This window comes from Stenella coeruleoalba (assembly GCF_951394435.1).
Source record: "Stenella coeruleoalba genome assembly, chromosome: 19".
In the NCBI taxonomy this organism is placed as follows: domain Eukaryota; kingdom Metazoa; phylum Chordata; class Mammalia; order Artiodactyla; family Delphinidae; genus Stenella; species Stenella coeruleoalba.
Window position 1 is genome coordinate 16,153,508 of NC_137165.1, and position 21,443 is coordinate 16,174,950.

At 40.7% G+C, this 21,443-nt stretch overlaps 1 protein-coding gene across 2 annotated transcripts in view; it reads left to right on the forward strand.

Moving 5' to 3' along the window:
- The window catches only part of FAM222B (family with sequence similarity 222 member B), a 64,802-nt gene that overhangs the window by 27,208 nt on the left and 16,151 nt on the right, over window positions 1-21,443 (forward strand). The gene's annotated exons all lie outside the window — the stretch shown is intronic.

The window sequence follows — 21,443 nt, forward strand, 5'->3', positions numbered from 1 at the left end:
TCACCATTTTCCTACTTGGGACTGCCTTAATCAGCAAAAACAATCTGAAAAGGAAGGAGGTGCCAGTGGAAAGAGGGATCAGCCCCCGTCAGATGGTAGTTAAAGGAAATCCTGATAGTTGTTAGAGATTAACTCTGCTAAAGTCTCTCCCCGAGTACAGTGTTACCGGCTTTGTGTAGCACTCAGCCCTGTTGGAGAAACCTAGCTAGAGCAAGCAAACTTACCTTGCTGTTACTGAAACTTAAAAGTCTTATCTTTTTCTCCATCTGTATATTTCTCATTCATAGGCTCTCAGAGGGATTAGTTTCTGTCATCAAAAACCAAACTTTAAACAAATCCAGATGAATTTTGTTTAATTCATTTATTTTTTAAAGCGCCACCCCCATGAATTCGTGTGGCTGTATCATTACAATTTATATGTATGTCTTGAGTTCCTTTGCTTCTACAATGTATGGATCCCTTCTTTCTGAAGGACAGAGCTCATCTTCAGCCAAAATCAGGAACCTCTTTATAGGTTTTTAATTGAGAGGAAAGTTATCAATTGAAGATAGAAAACCCAAAATTTATGATAGAAACAAAGGAGGGTGTGTGTGTGTGTGTGTGTGTGTGTGTGTGTGTGTGTGTGTGTGTGTGTGTGTTGAGTGGCAGTGTTCATGGTAAACTTGTTTGGACCAGATTTATCTTAATGTTGATTAGCAAAGAGCTCGAATGCCAAAAGTGAGAAATACCAATTTTTTTGGCAGCACTTTGGTAAGTATTAATTGAAATGATTGAGAGTTCAGTCTTGTAATCCAGGTTCAGTTTCCAGAAATTGTTCTAACTGGAGTTCAGTTTTGAAGATAGAATTAATATGCTGGAGCTGTTTTACCATTTAAGCTAGATTAATATTTTTTCTTTGCATTGATTTATTTTATCTCTAATCAATAAGGGCAGTTTGGGGTAAAAGCAAGTATTATAAAGACTAGGGATGATGGGATAGGAAACCATCTCAGTTGTGGAAACTTACTAGGGATCAGGAACTTAATATCCTTTTTTTTTTTTAATCGCAAGTAGCCTTAATATAGAGTTGTGCAAAAAAAAGTAGATTCACAGTAAACCTTTGTTAGATTTTGGGTTTTTAGTTTATTACCCATTTATCCCTTAAGACTCCATGAATCATGTTTAAATTGAAAGGCAAAGAGAATCCCCCCATGACTTTCCATAATCTCTTAGGTTGAGGGGACATGGTGCAGCTGAGGTTCAGTCCACTGATTTTTCTTTAGCAATCTGTTTTTGTCCATTCTGCTTATTTCTGTGAGTCACAGCTTAGAATGTGTTAAGAAAAAGGGTCTTATGTTCTCTCTAAAGGGAGACTCAAGCCCAATCCCCCATTCGCATCAGAAGTATAAAATGGTCCCCTTGAGAAGGTGAAGGAAAAGATTGGACCCTTGGCGTTGTTTGATTCTCATGATAATCAGCTTGAGTGTTGTCAGGTTTGGAATTGGGAAAAGCTTGCTCAAGGTGAGAAAATATTAGAGGCAAAAAGACCTGGGAGACAATGAATGCATTCATATGGAGATGGGGCTGGTGGTAGTTTTTAGCTCTTCAGCTCTGTCAGTCAGGTGTCTGAGACAATATTTTGTGTGTTTAAGCACAACCCCCTCCCCCAAAGGTTGACTCTTGGAAGCTGAATCTTTTGAGGAAGTTGTTTGCTGTCTGAATCCAGAGGGTAGAGGACTTGGTGGAGTCTGTTATCTGTTTATGGCTTAGATAAGGACATGGAATTGATTGCTGGTGAGTTACTGAACTCTTCCTAATGAATGGTTGCTAGGCAAAGTGCATCTCAATCAGTTTAATCCTCAATAGTTTACAGGTCTGCTCTTGGTGAGAGCCAGAGCTGTCTTTCTAATGATACTGCCCTTTAAGAATCCTGTTGGATGTGCATATATGTTGCTCAGTGGTTCAAAAAAAAAAAAACAAAACAAGACTAGAATAACTTGTGTGTTTCATTTCATCCATCTAAAATAACTTAGCTTTTGGTAACCTGGGTCAGCCTTATCATTAACTTCTCTCCTGGATCAAGTGGTGGGATGAAGTTGCTCTCCAATGTTAAGATACCACTATTCGATTATCTTTGAGTTTGTAACTAGTAAGGCAGTGAACTAATACATTCGTTTTGGAAACAGGCCAGTGATAACACTGCACTTGGGCCTGGATGGATGGAAAAATAGGACAGAGTAAACAATTGAGGGCATAAATAATGAATCTTCCAACTGAGCCCTGGGAGAATGAAGGAGATTATCCTCAGAGCTGTTCAATCTGGCAGTGAAAGGGGAAGAGTCCACTGAATTAATTACCCTGACTTGTTTGATACTGCACTTATTATGGGATTGTTAGAGCCATTCAAAATAGAGTTGCCTTTTAGATATAAACTTTTAATCCATCATTTTTTTAAACCAAACACCCAAATAGCTCATCTGTTTTTTAGAATCCAGGCCTTTGCTCCCTCCCCCAACTTTGTTTTCTGCATTAGCATTTTATGAATACTGGACAGTCCTTTTGTTTGGTCACATCTTAGAATTTTGCCTAATTAGAGATTTCATCGTCTGTAAATATATATAGTAATAGAAGAGAGGACCTGAGCCTGGCTTAAAGGAATTATTTGGTACCTTGAGTACATATTATATTGTACCTTGAAATTAAATGTCGGGTTGTAGGGTATAATATATAACAGCTCACAAAAGGTTAAGACAAGAATTCCTTCAGCCCAAGAATCATTTCCAGTATTAACATAAATATTTTTACTTTTGGATTAGTTTTCATCCAGTGAATTAAATAAGCACTCTCTTAGTGGTCTCAGCATTTCTCTGAGGTAGGGAAAACTAATGCCTCAAGAATGTCTAAATAACTTAGAAAGTGATTTGGTAGTGAAGCCAGACCCAGAGCCAAGGTCTCTGAATTCTTCCCTTCTCTGAATTTCTAATATATTTAATTCTTTTCTCCAAGAACTCCTTTCAGGGTCCCTATTTGAAATGATTGAAATTTTCCTATCTCTACCCTGAGAAGGTGTTTTTATTTCTCTAGTTGTGAAGAGAATCCAAAGACCAAGATGCCAGTATCAGTCAAGAGAAGGAGAAAGGTTCAAGATGAGGTGCTGGAGGAATAAAAGAGATGTAAAGGAAAGGCCAAATTGAAGTTTTATTAAATTTGGTGCCAACGGATCCAGGGCGGGGGTGTGGGTGTGGGGGTGTGTGGCTGATTAGATCAAATTTAGTCATAGACTGAGTTTGTTGCATTTAAGCCTAGCTGAAAAGGGCAGGAGGCATCTTTACCAACATACAGGCAGAACTCTAGTTAAGGGTTCATTCCTGATCAGAGCATACAGTCAGTTCTTGATTATTCATGCAGAAGGGCAAACAGGCAAAGTATAGACAAGTAAAATCCAAACATATCCCTAGGCCACATTTTTAAGCAATAGCTTTAACTTCCTCTGCTTTTTTTTTTTTTTTTTTTTTTTTGCGGTACACAGGCCTCTCACTGTTGTGGCCTCTAACTGTTGTGGCCTCTCCCGTTGCGGAACGCAGGCTCAGCGGCCATGGCTCACGGGTCCAGCCACTCCGCGGCATGTGGGATCTTCCCGGACCGGGGCACGAACCCGTGTCCCCTGCATCGGCAGGCGGACTCTCAACCACTGCGCCACTAGGGAAGCCCTCCTCTGCTTTTTAACTGCGATTTTCCAACTGAACAAACTGATTAAAATTTTGTTTCTTTGTCTGGTCATTCAAGAGACAAGTAGGTGGGACTTCCCTGGTGGCGCAGTGGTTGAGAGTCTGCCTGCCGATGCAGGGGACACTGGTTCGTGCCCCGGTCCGGGAAGATCCCACATGCCGCGGAGCCTGTGCTCCGCAACGGGAGAGGCCACAACAGTGAGAGGCCCGCGTAACGCAAAAAATAAATAAATAAAGTGCTTTACTGAGGATTTTAGTACTTAGGCTTCATTCAGTCCCTGTGAGGTATGGTACGATTGGAGTGTGATACTGTGTTAGGACATTTCTCCAGAGAGATGAAAGGAACCTTTCCTCTTAAGAAAAGTGCTTTCCCTATTTCCATATCCTGTGGCAAAATGAATTTGGAACCAGTTGCTTTTTCAGCAAGCTATATTTTAATTTTTGCCTCTTTTCCAAGCTGAACAAATGTCCCAACTGAAAAGTGTCGTTCTTATCATTCATAGTATGTTCTGGAGAGATTGTTCCTTAGTGCACCTAGAAGTGAGAGGCTGATGCCACTTCAGTCTGCATGCCAATTTTGTAGCTCTCTAAAATTCTGTTTCTACCAGCTCCCTCCATCCCCCTATCTGTCCACAGCTGCTCATCTTTCAGCTCCCCACAACTAGAGAAATGCTAGTCTTTATTAAAGTCAGAGTTGCATCCGGCAGCAGTCTTCGTGTGTGTGCTGGTGGGCTTGCATTACTTTTTTCATTATTTCTTGAAGAGTATTTCAGCATTACAGAAACAAAATTTTCCTCTTCAAAACAAGTTGATCAATTGCTTTTTATTAAATGTGCAAGTACCTAAGAGTTAAACTTGAAATGAGAGGGGGGAAAAACTATTTTAGTTATAGTTTAATTGCTAAAAAAAGGTCTCTTATGTAATTAAAAGCTGTACTGCTGCCTTGCACTGAAACTAGCAGATAAAGCATGGAGAAAGTACAGTTTCTCAGTGAGGACCACACTCTGACTATGCTATTTAAGGTTGCTGCCCCATCCAGTCCTCCTCATCTCCTTACACTGCTTCATTTGTTTTTTTCATAGCATTTATCACCTTCTAATAGTCTGTGTCACTTACGTATTCATTAAGTTTATCTGACCCTCACACTCTACCTCATGTACAAATGGAAGCACCATGAAGACAGGAGTTCTTGTCTGTTTTGTTCATTGCTGAGTCCCTAGCTCCTGGAGCAGTGCCTTGCTACATATTAGGTACTCAATAAATATTGATATTAATTAATTGGAGGAAGTACTCTTTAATAGAATAGATATCTGGGGATTAGAATTGGAGTGATGGGAAGAGAATATTATCTTCCTGGAGCTAGTACTAAATTAAGGATCAGATTACTTAACTACTTTAAGGGAAATAATATTTATGTGAAAAAACTCAAGTAATTGGGATTAATTATCCTAGATTAGAGAAATGACATTTTGTTTTATTTTATTATTTTAAATTAATTTATTTATATTTTTGGCTGCGTCGGGTCTTTGTTGCTGTGTGTGGGCTTTTCTCTAGTTGTGGCAAGCGGGGGCTACTCTTCATTGCGGTGCGCGGGCTTCTTATTGGGTGCCTTCTCTTGTTGCAGAGAACGGGCTCTAGGTGCACGGGCTTCAGTAGTTGTGGCACTTGGGCTCAGTAGTTGTGGCTCACGGGCTCTAGAGTGCAGGCTCAGTCATGGCGCATGGGCTTAGTTGCTCCGCGGCATGTGGGATCTTCCCGGACCACGCCTCGAACCTGTGTCCCCTGCATTGGCAGGCGGATTCTTAACCACTGCGCCACCAGGGAAGCCCATGACAGACATTTTATAATATGTAAATATGAAGGAACATTGTATAAAGATAGATGACTAGCTCTTATTCACCTACACGAGGGCAAAGGAATAGGCTGAAACTTCTGAACAGTGAAAATAAGACATGCAGAAGAATTTACTGATTTTGAGAATAAACACTGGAACAGGTGACCAAAGAGGGCTGGTTTCTCAGAATGGATTTTCAACGCGGGCACCATGTTGGCGGCAATGGTGAGAATGGAAAGAGCACAGAGCCAGGAGTCTGAAAATCTGGTTGAAGTCCAGGCACTTACTAGCTTTTCCTAATTTCTTTATCTGTGAAAATGGCACTAATGATACCTGCCCAGACTATCTCAGGGCATTTGAGAAAATTAAGTTAGAGAATCAATGTGAAAGCACTTTGAAAATTGTAAACCTCTCTACAAATGTAAGCAATTGTTAATGATTTTACAAAACCACCTCTGTAAGTGATTTAGAATCTTGGAATCTGGAAATTGGGTTTAGTGGTCGTCTAGTCCAAATTCTTAGCTACTGAAAATAAACTCTTTTCCGTCATTCTTAATGAAGGGGTCATTGCTTTTGCTTTAGTGTTTCTAGTGCTGTGCCACTGTTGAATAAGCTCAAATTATTGTTTATGTTCACTGAAAATTGCCTTTCTTCAGACTTTATTAACCTATTTTTGATCTCTGGAGCTCAGAGATAAAGCTGCTCCCTCCTTTGTATGACAGCCCTCTTATGACACCTTTATTTGAGATCTTCATCATCTCTCACCTCGAAATCACTATAGCCACTTAAATGACTTCTGCCATCTCCCATTTGTCTTTCACACTTCCAGCAGATTTATTTAAAATAGACATCTGATCATGTTACTGTCCTTAAAACCTGTTCCTATCTCCCCATGGCTTCAGGATAAAGTCTGACATTAGCTAATAATAGTTATAAGTACCGTCATTGAGCATAGGCACTGTACTAAGCACTTTATAAATATAATCTCATTTAATCATCACAATTAGTCTATAAGATGTCAGGGCTAGTTTTCTGCTGATTTATTTATTTATTTTTATTTTTTTGGGCTGCGTTGGGTCTTCATTGCTGTGTGCGGGCTTCTCATTATGGTGGCTTCTCTTGTTGCAGAGCACAGGCTCTAGGCGTGCGGGCTTCAGTAGTTGTGGCGCACGGGCTTAGTTGCTCCATGGCATGTGGGCTCTTCCCGGAGCAGGGCTCGAACCCGTGTCCCCTGCATTGGTAGGCGGATTCTTAACCACTGTGCCACCAGGGAAGCCCCTGCTGATTTATTTATTTATTAAAAATTTTTTTTAAAAAATTATTTTACTTTTTTTTTTTAATTAATTTATTTTTGGCTGTGTTGGGTCTTCGTTTCTGTGCGAGGGCTTTCTCTAGTTGCGGCAAGCGGGGGCCACTCTTCATCGTGGTGCGCGGGCCTCTCACTGTCGCGGCCTCTCTTGTTGCAGAGCACAGGCTCCAGACGCACAGGCTCAGTAGTTGTGGCTCACGGGCCTAGTTGCTCCGCGGCATGTGGGATCTTCCCAGACCAGGGCTCAAACCCGTGTCCCCTGCATTGGCAGGCAGATTCTCAACCGCTGCGCCACCAGGGAAGCCCCCTGATTTATTTTTAATCTGCTATTCTGTCCCTCTAGTATAAAATATAAGGCTCTTCATAATTTAACACATCAGGCTCATCTCCAGGTTTAGCCCATACACCCGACACTCTCCTCTCCATACCAGACCACTTGTGGTTCCCCAAACAAGCCAGCCAGTTAGTTTTACAACTGCATGCCTTTCATTATGCTAGTTTCTCTGTGTAGAGTGGCCTACCTGTCTCAATCTGGTAAATTCTTACTCAGCCTTCAATGACCCATATTGTTTTCTCCCATCTTTCTCATTGTTTCCTGGAAGTATCTTTTTCATTATTTAGGTTTTCAAACAACTCTGTTTTCCTTCCTTCCTTCCGTCCTTCCTTTCCTGAGGTTTATTTATTTATTATTTTAAGAATATTTATTATTTATTTGGCTGTGCTGCTGGGTCTTCATTGCAGCATGCAGGATCTTCAGTTGCGGCATGTGAACTCTTAGTTGCAGCACGTGGGATCTAGTTCCCTGACCAAGGATCAAACCTGGGCCCCCTGCATTGGGAGTGTGGAGTCTTAGCCACTGAACCACCAGGGAAATCCCTCCTGAGGTTTAATTGATAAACAATATGATATTAGTTTCATGTGTACAACATAATGGTTTGATATTTGTATATATTATGAAATGATCACATTAATCACATACCTCATCAAGATTTTGTCTGCCATATCTGTATTCCTAATATATAGTACTACTACTACCATAGTGCCTAGTGTGTCATAGGTGCCCAGTGAATGAATGACGTTCCTACTAAGTGTCCTCTTTTTCAGGTTAAACTCCTGTTTCACTTTGCTATCCATATTACAGTTTCTAGATCCTTCTCTTTTTTACATACTGGATGAGATATTTTTGGCTTTTCCATATTTCATATCAGAAAATGTTGTATTTTGATGACTAGAGGAAGTAAACTGCAACCTTCCAAAATAACTTTTATTGAAAAGTATACCAAGTGGACAGTTGGTCCAGCTGCTTCCTTGGGGATGGTTCTGATTGCATTAGTAATTTCTCTAGCCACCTCCTTGCTGGGATAGAGCCCAGACCACCTAAGAAAAAATAAGCAGAGGTAGTACTTTGTACTTGTTTTTCTCTTTTACCTTCTGTCACCTCAGGAGGTTACTGCCTCCTGCCCACTTTTCAGGTCATTGTAGATATAATGACCACAATTTTCCCCTTTTGTAAGAGTGGCTACCTAAGATGTCATAATACCCTTAGGAGTCTCAGTCTCTTGGGCTATAGACAGAATTGAAAAGCAGAGAGTCTGATACTAATTCCAGGGGAAAGGGCACAGTTCTTGTCCAGAATTGAAGGCAGATGAGTCAGGCAGCAGGAATCTATCAACTCCAAAGTCAATTCAGAAGCGATTTAATCTTTGCTATTGAAGCAGATCTGCAATGCCATTTGCCTGTCTAAAAATGAGATTACCCAGGATTCTCTTACAAGAAGATAAATTATTTGTGTATCAGTAGCTCCCAGCCTTGCATAATGTCTCTTCTTACTACCACATGCTAGTGGCACAGGGCACGTCTCGTGTGTAGTACTAAGGTGTGGAGATCAGGCCACATTGCTTTACTTAGGGTGTCCGGGGAAAGTTAACAGTTCTCAGCAACTCTCAGCCTTAATGGGCTTGGTTATTGTTAAAATTCATCTTTATCCAAGGAAGTGTTGGTTAATGATTTTTCTCTTGGCCCAACATGCTTGGGCATTAGCTGGAATTGCTGAGTGATTTGCAGTGGGGAAGCCATGAGAGCAATTTCTTGTTTGTCCACAGATTATCATTAGCAGTTTTGTTTGCAAATTGAAGGAACAGGAGAAGTGGGCTCTTCGCCAGTTGCAGCTTCCCGATGACTAGGGCATTAGTTCAGTTGTGTCCAATTAACTTTTATTGCAGACAGTGGTGTTAATTACTTGCGAGTCTGTTTTTTGGCTGCAGTTATCCTAAGGCTGAAGTATGAACTTGATGGATTTTAATAACCAGAGTGACATGTTTCACTCCCTCACTCCACTGCAGTTACTTTTTTTTCCAGACTTCTTTTAAATAGGAGGTCAAAGCATTGTAAAAATCCATTTCAGAATTAAAACATATTGTCCTTCTTTTGAAGAGCAGTGTAGGATCATATTTTAAAAGAATCTGTTAGGAGCAGCCTTAATGGCTTTTTATATTCTGACATCATACCCTTGAGTTCATTGCTGCTTATCATGGGAGAATAGACTGAGATGGAACTAAATGTCATTCACAGGAGTATGTGCTTATTGTAAGATTATAGTAATTAGCAAGGTGCAGTTTAGTCCTCTGCTTGCACTAAAAGTGCAAAAGAAAACTTTTGGACACTAGAGTCAGTATGGAGACTTCCCTGGTGGCGCAGTGGTTAAGAATTCCCCTGCCAATGCAGGCGACACGGGTTTGATCCCTGGTCCAGGAAGATCCCACATGCCACGGAGCAACCAAGCCTGTGTGCCACAACTACTGAGCCTGCTCTCTAGAGCCCATGAACCACAACTACTGAGCCCGTGCGCTGTAACTATTGAAGCCTGCGCACCTAGAGCCCGTGCTCCGCAACAAGAGCAGCCACCGCAGTGTGAAGCCTGAGCACCGCAACGAAGAGTAGCCCCCGCTCGCCGCAACTAGAGAAGCCTGCACGCAGCAATGAAGACCCAGCACAGCCGAAAAAAAAAAAAAAAAGATAATAATAATAAATTTTAAAAAATAAAGTCAGTATGACACTGAGGACACGTTTCTTTAGCTCTGTAGGAACTTTAGTTTGTGATTTTTTAAAAAATTGCATAATGTCTTTGGAAACAATCCTTGTTAGGTAGAGAAAGAGGGAAGAAACAAAAGGAAATAGTTTGTCTTTCTCTAAAGATGATGACGTTCCTTTGCTATTTCCCCTTTCTCTGTTGTTGTTTGATGGTTACCCTGAATTGGCTTAGTAAGCAAAATTTTCTCTCTTTAACACGAAAAGAGTGAAGCTGATTCCAGCCAGAGCTGTTCCTCGATCTCTAGGTGACCTGCTGCTGCTTTCATTCTGGATGTTGTTGCTCACCTTAGTGTCCTTTGTTGCTAGGCTCTCTTCCCAAGGGCCTATCGGTCTCCTTAGATATTTTCATGGATGTGGCTGCATAAAAATTTTGTTGAGGATAAATTGCCAAAAAGTATGGCCACACATTTTAAGAGTCTGCTTTTGTTAGTGTTTGTTTAAAGTAAGGGAAGGGGAATTCCCTGGCGGTCCAGTGGTTAGGACTTGGAGCTTTTATTGCCGTGGGCCCGGGTTCAATCCCTGGTCCCTGGTCCGGGACCTAAGATCCTACAAGCCGCGTGGCACAGCCAAAGGAGGGGAGGGGGGAGAAAGTTCGTGGCTGCTTGGAGACAGGCTATAATATAGTTGTTCCTCTTCCAAAACTTCCATGATCACCCTAAATAGGAAAGAAGAGGAAAGGATGAGTGATAAACATCATCTTTGTACTACTTCAAAGCTCTTCATTGATTGTTACTGAAAACCTTTCTGCTGTAGAATAACCAAGACTCTGCCTGCCAGCTGCTGCTGGTGTGAAAGTAGAGAAGCTAGTTATAGTTGCTACATTTCAGGAAGTCTGGAGATAAAGCTTATGATGTCATTTGAAACTTTTTGTATAGTGGGAGGAAAGAGTGTCAAAACCCTGTTACAGTCCAGAAGATATAACAAGGCTTTCCCTTGGAGCGTAGGTTATATGTGTTTAGAAGGAAAGGCCTTGAAAAACTCTCACTAAAACATGAACTTGATGGAGATGTTAGTGAATGTCAGGCCTAAAGAAAGGAGGCTCATTAATAGTGCCTCCTTCAGGATAAGACATTGCTTTTGGAACCTTTCTAAAGGTGAAATTTTCCATCTTTAGGGTAAGAGAGTTGCATGAATGCCACTTAGTGGAAGCATTGCCAGAACAGAGTGGAGGTTGGGAGAGAATTTGAAGTGCAGGCACAGGAGAAAATGTTATTCAGATCAGTGTTGAAAAGAAATTAGAAGTTGATGAGGCAGAAAGATACAGGAAACCTATTCCAGAAGGCAGGAACCCCAGTGTCGGCACTCACCAATTCAAAGATGTCACCTGCGTTGAGATAAAATGAGAATGGTTTCTAACAGACCACTCTTTTCAACTTTTCTTTATGATCTCCACACCCCCCCCTTCAGATTTCAACACTGCTGTCTTGTTTTTTTGTTTGTTTGTTTTAACAATTTTAGTAAAAAATTTGGAAACAGGGACTTCCCTGGTGGTGCAGTGGTTTGAATCCGCCTGCCAATGCAGGGGACACCGGTTTGATCTCTGGTCCGGGAAGATCCCACATGCCGCGGAGCAACTAATAAGCCCGTGTGCCGAAACTACTGAGCCTGTGCTCTAGAGACTGCGAGCCACAACTACTGAGCCCGTGTGCCACAACTACTGAAGTCCGCACGCCTAGAGCCCGTGCTCCACAGCAAGAGAAGCCACCGCAATGAGAAGCCCACACACCACAACGAAGAGTAGCCCCCACTCGCCACAGCTAGAGAAAGGCCGCACGCAGCAATGAAGACCCAGCGCAGCCACAAAAAAAAAAAAAATTGGAAACAATCTCAAATTTATAGAAAAGTTGCAAGTACAGTACAGAGAATATTTTTCTTCCTTAAATCATTTGAGAATAAGTTGCTGACTTGATGCATCATCATCCCTGAATACTCTGGTGTTTATCTTCTACAAACAAGAACATTCTCCAACATTATCGCAATTCAGCCATCAAAATCAGGAAGTTAACAATGACACATTGCCATCAAATAATTCTCAGACCCCCCTCAGATGTTGCTAGCTGTACCAGTAATGTTCTTTATTACAAAAAGGGTCCAGTTGAGGATCATACCTTGCATTTATTTCTTATGTCTTCTTGGTCTCCTTTAATTTGGAACAGTTTTTTAGGCCTTCTTTGATGTTCACGACCTTGACACTACTGACAATTATTTCGTAGAAGGTCCTCAATTTAGGATTGTCTAATGGTTCCTTGTGTTTAACTTAGGTTATATGTCTTTAACAGGAATATCACAGGAGTGATGCTGTGTTCTTCACTGCATAATTTCAAGAAGTGCAGAATTTTTATTTGTTCCGTAACTGGGAATGTTTGATCACTTGGTTAAGGTGGTGCCTGCTAGGCATTTCCAGTGTAAAGTTACTCTTTTCCCTTTGTAATTACTAAGTATTTTGGGAGGAGACAATTTGAAACCATGCAAATATCCTTTTCCTCTTAAGCCTTTCAGTTTACTAGTTTATTTACATTAGTATGGACTCATGATTTCCTATTTTATTCAACTTATTACATTTTATTAAATTTAGTCTGTTATCTTTATTTACTTTGATGTTCAAATTATCCCAGATTTTGCCAGTAAATCAGGAAAAAAAATACATAACTATATGTTTAACCTTAAAGATGCCTAAGTGATTTGCTGTCCTTCTATTTCAAAGGTTTGGCTGACACTAACCCAAACTAACATCTTTTGAACAGTGGTAGAAAAAAAAGTTTGTAATTATTCTATTCCTAGTATATGTCTCCTTCACTCAGTGTATCCATTCTCTGTTCCCTCTAATTTCTACTGTGTAAACTTATCTTTCTGGAGTTTCCCTCACCAGCTGAGCATCCTGTAGCTTCTGTGTTCTTTGACATGTCACCATTATTCTTTGAGCACTTCCTTTCCTACACAGTAGTATGTACCAGCCTCATCTAGTACTTTCTCTGCCTCAGCCATTTCTCCAAGGCGCCTTTGTTCCTGTTACGGAGGATTTAGTATTTAGAAGCCAAGATCTGAGCAGACCCTATTGGGGCTCATTGTTATTGAATGGGAAGTAGTCGCTGCGTCCATCCCCTCTGGGGATGTTCTCACGCAACTTGGGTTCTGACTCCCCACATCAGGGCTCCCCACCCTCAACTTTGTGGATACCCTCCTCACTCTGTGCTCTGTTTGGGTACCTTCTCTTTCTAATCCAGTTGAAACAGAGGGAACTGGGTGAAAGTTGGTGAGGACACTTAGTTGGTGAGGGAGACCCCAGAGCGAGAAGTTGACGGAGTTGAAATTAGGACAGTGAATGGATACACTGAGTAAAGGAGGCATGTACCAGGAATAGAAGAGCTGTGAACTTGTTTTCTGCCACTGTCTATAAAATGTTAATTTGTGTAGTGTTAGCCATTTCTTTGAGGTATCTTTGAGGTAAAGGAAGACAGCTCATTTAGACATCTGTAAGATAAAACGTGTATTTATATACTTTTTCCTGATTCACTCAGTGCTAAAGTAATCTTGAGTTAAATTGCTTTGTTTGGGTGGCACTTAATATTTCGTATAAGACACATGTTTGACCAGTTAGAACCGGTCACACACTGACATATAACAATGATGAATGATTATGGAATTTCTCAGGGCCAGTCTGCTGATGGGTTGATGTGTGAGTGAGCTGTAGTACTTTGAGTCCTTGAAAAATTTAAAACTACTTTGTTAGTTTTTGTTTTGTTTCCTAAGGCAGTTCCTGAAATGAGGAAGCCTCCTAAAGCTAAGTTCAGAATCTTATTTCTGTGGGTGTTTACTCTAGCTATCAAAGTATTCTTCCAGCAGGGACAGGGACTGTCTCTCTGTTCTCTCTTCTTGCTGTGGATACAGCCAGTATTCTGAATTTCATTATCCAGTTGTGGTAGTTTGCAGCGTGTGGGAGGAGGTGTTGCTCCTCTTCCTCAGTAAGCTTTCAGTTCCTGGGTCCTTTTAAGGTTTAGCAGCCTCTCCTGCTTTCAGAAACACCGTAGGCTTCAGAAGCCTGGTAATTCCTTGGATATGTGGAGTGTGAGCCATAAAGCTTCCAGTGATAGTGAGTCTTAGTGAAATGGCAAGGCAAGATCTTTTGATTTTCACTAAGGCTATAGAAACCCTCCCCCAAAGTTGTTATACATCAGAATTCCTCATGGTCCTCTACTCAGGCTGGGGCAGAAGGAAGGGCCTAAATGAACAGAACGTATTAGTGTATCAGTCATGCCTTGCCCTATTACCTTAAAATCTGCCTATTGCCAAACCAACCCTAATAATACTAATACAGTGAAGGGTGATGTGTTTACTGTAAGCATAACTTCATTCCCTACCTGCGCTGAATTTACTAGCCTTACTGAAACTCTACACTAGAAATCTAAGGCACATAAGCTCAAGGTATTGTGTACAGAGAACTAGTTCTAAGAAGGTAACAGACCAAATGAATATATGGTGGATATACTAGATGCATAGCCATGGAAAAGTGTGAGCTCCTTTTCACCGCCCCCAAATTTAGAACATCTTAAAGAGCAGAGGGATGCTTCCTGCCAGAGACCTTGGTGGGCTGTATGATGCCCAGCTTCCATCATAGTATGCATGTCCAAAGTGGAAACAGACTTAGAAAAGGTATGAGTTGAGAGTACGTTCAGTTAGGCAAGGTTTACTTCTCACATTCAGGAAAGAGCATGAGAATAGGAAGGGAAGAGTTTTCTGTGCGAGGATTGAGAACGAGAGATAACTGTGTTGGATCATTACTTGTAGTATTCTCTGATACAGTTCCCTCAGTGTGAATGATAGAGCTTTCCCCTGGGGAAGAAAGTCTAACCACTCGAACCTAAAGCGTTTCTTTGCCTTTATGTAGTCACTTTCCCACTGCAGTCTTACCTTGGTTATAGTTGCTGCCCCGCCCCTTTTTTTAAAAAAGGAATTTTCACTAAAAGCTGATTCCAAAGTGTTAGGCTAGCCGAAGAGTTACAGAGTATAATAGTATAATAGAGTTACAGAGCGAAGTGCTGATGTGGGACAGGTAGTTCCCCAAATCCATAGGAAAGTCGATAATTACACTTAAAAAACAAAACCATGGCTTAGAATTGTATGTTTTTGTTGTATATAATAGTGTAGGAAGGGCTTCCCCTGGTGGCGCAATGATTGAGAGTCCGCCTGCCGATACAGGGATACCGGGTTCGTGCCCCGGTCCGGGAAGATCCCACATGCCAGGGAGCGGCTAGGCTCATGAGCCATGGCCGCTGAGCCTGCGCATCGGGAGCCTGTGCTCCGCAACGGGAGGGGCCACGACAGTGAGAGGCCCGCGTACCGCAAAAAAAATAAAATAAAATAAGTGTAAGAAGAGGGCTGTGATAGGTACCGAATAAATAAAGACTTGAGAGGCAGCCATGGTATAGTGCAGTGTTTTTCGAACATCTTCATCTGTGCCCACAATAAAGACTGCATCCCAATAAATACACACATAATTTAAATAGCTGGAATAGAGTCATGAAACAATAAGCATTCCTACTGTTACTTTGTGATTTTTTTTTTTTTTTAAGGCTGGTCAAGCCTACAGATTAGAAAATACTTGTCTAATGGAATGAGCCCCAAGTCTAGGAGTTATGACAGAGACTCGATATGAGGTCCACTATCCCAGCTACATATCGCTAGACAAGTTACCTAATCTTTCTAAACCTGCTAATCTATGGAAAGGGAATGATACTTATTCCATATAGATTAAAAGATTGTTTTAAATTTCAAGTGAAATAGTGTATGCAAACATGTTTCAGAGTATAAAGAACTATATAAAATGTAAGGTGGTGGTTTAGTTGTGTTGGCAAAATAAAAAGTGACCTGGATTTTGATAGATTAAGAAAGTGATAAGAGCCAACATTTGAATAACGTTCAGGCACTGGTGTCCTAAGCACTTGAGTATATTAAACTCATTTAATTCTTACAACAATCCCATGAACTAGGTCCATTTTACAGATGAAGTTGTTTCTTTCCCAAGGTCACATAGCTGGTAAGCAGCAGAGCTGAGAGTCAAACTCAGTCTTGTCTCTTAACCACTTTGATGTGCCTCTTGTTAATCCAGATTTCTTCAGGTGATTTGAGCTTCACTTGACACTTATCTATATGTGAATTTTCCCCTTTTGAAAACTTATGAGAAAATGACTGCCCTTGCCAGCCAGTTTTTTCCTAAGTTACTTCCTTGGCTCTGTTCGTTTTATATTCAAGAAATGAAAGCTAAGTAGAATGTTATCCTGAACTAGATAGTCCAGGAATGAGAATTTATCCCCACAAAGTGCTGTAATGCATTTAATGCTGAAATACAAATGACTTCATAATTTTTATGTATATATAATAAATTTTACAAAATTATTACACCATATACATATATATATATACACACACACACACACACATACTTTTTTAACCCAGCATTTATCTTATAAGCATTTTTTTGTCCTTAGATATTTTTTAACAATATATATTTTTTAATTTGGGAGGCTCATACTAATTTTAATAGATGAATAGCCCATAATTTATATAACGATTTCCTTACTTTTGGACATTTAGATTGTTGGAGTTTTTGCACAATTATGAACCATACTACAGTGAAGAGAGTTGTATGGAAATCTTTGTTTACATTTCTTTTTTTTTTTAATAAATTTATTTTATTTATTTATTTTTGGCTGTGTTGGGTCTTCATTGCTGCACATGGGCTTTCTCTAGTTGTGGTGAGCGGGGGCTACTCTTCGTTGCGGTGCGCAGGCTTCTCATTTCGGTGGCTTCTCTTGTTGCAGAGCATGGGCTCTAGGCACACGGGCTTCAGTAGTTTTGGCTCGAGGGCTCTAGAGCACAGGCTCAGTAGTTGTGGCGCATGGGGCTTAGTTGCTCCGCGGCATGTGGGACCTTCCCGGGTCAGGGCTCGAACCCGTGTCCTGTGCACTGGCAGGCGGATTCTTAACCACTGCGCCACCAGGGAAGCCCTTTGTTTACATTTCTGATTAGTTCCTTAAGTTAGACTTTAGAAGTGTAGTTACCATATCAGGAGTATGAATATTTTAAAAACTTCATGTTTATTTCTAGAACGAATGTGTCAATTTAACATCTCACTTTAGTGACTCTTCACTGTATCCTTGACTCAGTGTGTTCTAGATTTTTTTCCAAACATGTTTGTCAATTTTTAATCAAAAAATAAAATGTCATTCTATTTAATTTACATTTCTTTAAATACTAGATAGTTGCACCATTTCTTTATATGTTTAGTACTTGCTTATATTTCTCCAACGACTTTGGTGGGAGTTGTGTCTTCAGTCCACGCACATGCATTCAGATGTTGCTGTGGATCCTGTCTCCTTTCACTGCTTCCATTCATAACTCTTCAACACCTCTTCAAAATTTCATTAAAACCATTCTCTGCAGTTTTGACAAACTACTCTCTTAGGCAGTATAAATCAGTGTTACTCATTACATAGCAAAAATATGGGTTTATAAATGTCTCTTGAAATTTCTAAACCCAGCAGTGAACTTTGGATTAGGCACTTTAGACCCAGATAAGGAAGACACCTTGGCACCGGGGTGAGGAAACAGAAGCACACACAGGTCCAAACACTCTCATCTAGATTTGTTTTAGAATAATACCTTGTAGGGACTTCTCTGGTGGTGCAGTGGTTAAGAATCCGCCTGCCAATGCAGGGGACATGGTTTCGAGTCCTGGTCTGGGAAGATCCCACATGCCGCGGAGCAGCTAAGCCCATGCGCCACAACTACTGAGCCCGCGTGCTGCAACTGCTGAAGCCCGCGTGCCTAGAGCCGTGCTCCGAAACAAGAGAAGGCACTGCAATGAGAAACCCTCGCTCACCACAACTAGAGAAAGCCTGTGCACAGCAACGAAGACCTGATGCAGCCAAAAATTTTAAAATAAATAAATAAATTTATTTAGTAAAATAAATAATAATGTCTTGTAGTTACGTATTCAGAATGGAGCAGGCTTATAAAAAAGAGTGAAATAATGCCGTTTGCAGCAACATGGATGAATCTAAAGATTATCATGCTAAGTGAAGTAAGTCAGAAAGAGAAAGACAAGGGGAGTTCCCTGGTGGCCTAGTGGTTAGGATTCTGGGCTTTCACTGCCGTGGCCTGGGTTTGATCCCTAGTTGGGGAATTGAGATCCTGCAAGCCATGCAGCTCGGCCAAAAAAAAAAAGAAAAGAAAGAAAGACAAATACCATACGATATCACTTATATGTGGAATCTAAAATATGACACAAATGAACTTACCTATGAAACAGAAACAGATTCACAGACGTAGAGAACAGACTTGTGGTTGCCAAGGGGGGGGGTGTGTGCGGGAGAGATGGACTGGGAGTTTGGGATTAGCAGATGCAAACTATTATTAAATATAGACTGGATACACAACAAGGTTCTACTGAAAAGAATATGAAAGAGAATGTATATATATATGTATAACTGAATCATTTTGCTGTACAGCAGAAATTAACACAACCTTGTAAATCAACTTCAATAAAACACATTTTTAAAAAAATGAAGCAGGCTTTCTAAATGACCTTAAGTCTCTTAAATTTCTGTCACCCTTCAAACTTGAAAGCCAGACTCTAGACTGAGTTAGGGGGCCTACTCTGGCGAGGTGATTCTGAGGCAAGGGAGTCACTAGAGAATGCGGCCTCCGTGCAGGTGAGGGGAGGAGAAAGGGCGTGAGTAAGCAGCTCATTTAGATGTTCTTTAAACACATTCTTGCCAAAGTTTTTTAACAGCCTGCTAAATTCTTCACATTCTTTTTCCATGTTGTCTTTGATCTATAAAATTACAGAAGCTATACTGAGGAACTGCCTTTTTCATTTTAACCGGAATGAATACCTGTCTATGATCTGACTTGTTTTGGGCTCAGTCAAGGCCTATTAAAGGACTTTTTAGACACCCTGAGTCTTAAAATTGCACCCAACTTTGATATCTTTCCTACAGATTTACTTTTTTTTTTTAATGATTTAGCTCTGATGCCTCAGTTTCCCCATCTGGATGTGAGATCTGTGCTTCTCTGGCAGCTTTTCATGGACTCATGTGTGATGTGGGCTTTGAAGATTAAAAACTGCCACATAATTATAGGTTATTTGTTAAATTATATTTAATCTGAGTAATAATCAGAAACTTTCTGATTTGATACAAGTTTCTACAGGAAATTGTAAAAGGTAAAAATCCAATATTTGTGTATTATCTCAAGCAAGCGGTTTCTTCTCGTTGTTATTCTCATTGTCTTGCTGGGCACAGTCCCAGGTACTTATGAGTAAAATTCTACCCAGCTTGAGAGCTCTGCTTGTGATTATGAATGTGGTTAAATACAAAGGTCAGTCTACCTTTCTAAAATTGTTCAGCTTAAGTTATAGTGATACAGCCCTGATAGGAAACTGAAGGCTATTACATACGATAATGAAAAACTGCAAATTCTGATTTAGTGGCTTGCAATGAACACAGCCTGCATTTCACAGTTTTAGGAACACTGATTTCTACCTAATGGGGATGAAAGTACAGAAGCCAAAGGATACTGTTTTTTTTTCTTTCTTTTTTTACTTTTTGGCCTTGCCGCACAGCATGTGGGATCTTAATTCCCAGACCAGGGATCGAACTTGGCCCCCTGCAGTGGAAGCATGGAGTCTTAATCGCTGGACTACCAGGGAAGTCCCAAAGGATACTTTTCAATACAATGCAAAAGTAGTACCTGGGCCTTTTTTTTTTTTTTTTAAGTACCTAGGCAGTTTTTGTCTCCTCTGCTCTCTCTCACTCTCAGAGTAAAGGCACCTGTGCACACACAGGCACGGACACTTTTTGGCACTTGTATTATCCATGTGTTTCAAGGACCTAAATTCAGATAAATTCCAGAGCCTGGGATTAAAGTGTATTGCTATTCTTCTGGAATGTGAGCCAATAATATTTATTAAACATCTGTTACATGAATAATCTCATTCCTGACCCTGTTACTTGGAAGGATAAATAAAAGACAGTCTTTGGAAGCTCACACTCGAGTTGAAAGGTTAGAATGGCCAGGGCAAATACTTTCCTAGGACCTGAATAACAAATTCAGGAGAAAGCAGTGGGTCATAGATGAGATAAATAATAAGAGGATCTAGGAAAGAGTATTCATGCTAAAGAAAGCAGTGGCAGAGAAAGCACCTTTAGGGACCAGGGTGGGGTGGGAAACAGCATAGGAACAGGACCTGTTGTGATGGCTCTAAAGGGTAGTTAGAAATAATGTTTCCAGGGCTTCCCTGGTGGCGCAGTGGTTGAGAATCCGCCTGCCAATTCAGGGGACACGGGTTCAAGCCCTGGTCCAGGAAGTTCCCACATGCTGCAGAGCAACTAAGCCCGTGTGCCGCAACTACTGAGCCTGCACTCTAGAGCCCACGAACTACAACTACTGAAGCCCGTGCACCTAGAGCCCGTGCTCCGCAACAAGAGAAGCCACTGCAATGAGAAGCCCGCATACCACAACGAAGAGTAGCCCCCGCTCACCACAACTAGAGAAAAGCCCACGCGCAGCAATGAACACCCAACGCAGCCATAAATAAATATTTTTAAAAAAAGAAATTTTTAAAAAAAGAAATAATGTTTCCAAACCCCTTGAGCCTCTGTGTTCAGCTATGTGGAGATGGTTTGCAGCAGGGATAGTTCTGGGCTTTCAACAAAGTTAGTCCAGAGTGAACATCCATCTTTCTCTCCTGCTCTTTCTCCCAGCCCAGAGTTGTGAGGTTACAATTACAAGTGACTTTAAGTCCCCTATTGAGTTAAAGATAGAGAAGAAAGATGCCTTTGAGCAATGACTGAATGTTATTCAGATCGCGTAAATAGTGAAAAGTACAAGGTAGTTGGAAGTTCACAGTTACCTGGACTGGCAAAAATTACTGGTTGAATAGATTATTTCATTGACACAGACTATAAGATGACTGATTCTGCAGAGTCTGATTTGATAAACATGTAATTTTTGCCATCCTTGACCCCGTTTATTTTCGCCAGAGCAGTATTTCCGTTAGGTTTTAACCTAATTTCTTGGACCCCAGGAGTAAAAGAATGGGGAACAGTAGGATAAAACTTCTACCCCCACTATTGAAAAGTAGTCTTTTTAGATAAGCCTTTACCTCATGGATGAGAAGGCTTATTAATCAGAGATAGTGATGACTCTTTTAATTAATGCAGCTTCTCAGTGTTAATCATATTCTCTTAAGATGCATGTGCTTAGGATTTTCACTGTTGGGTATATTTTATAAAGTGGAGTCAAATAACATGGGGCATAACATTTTCTCTTTTTTACTTGGTATTTCAGAGATGGCACTGCTCTCAATTTCATTTTTTAATTAAAGTCCATAAATGGCAGGTTTAAAATTTTGAACCACAGCATGAATCAGAAATTGGGCTAGTCAACCTTTTTTTTGCGGCGGCGGTGGGGGGGGTTCTTTTTGAAGGTGGGGTTGAAGGGA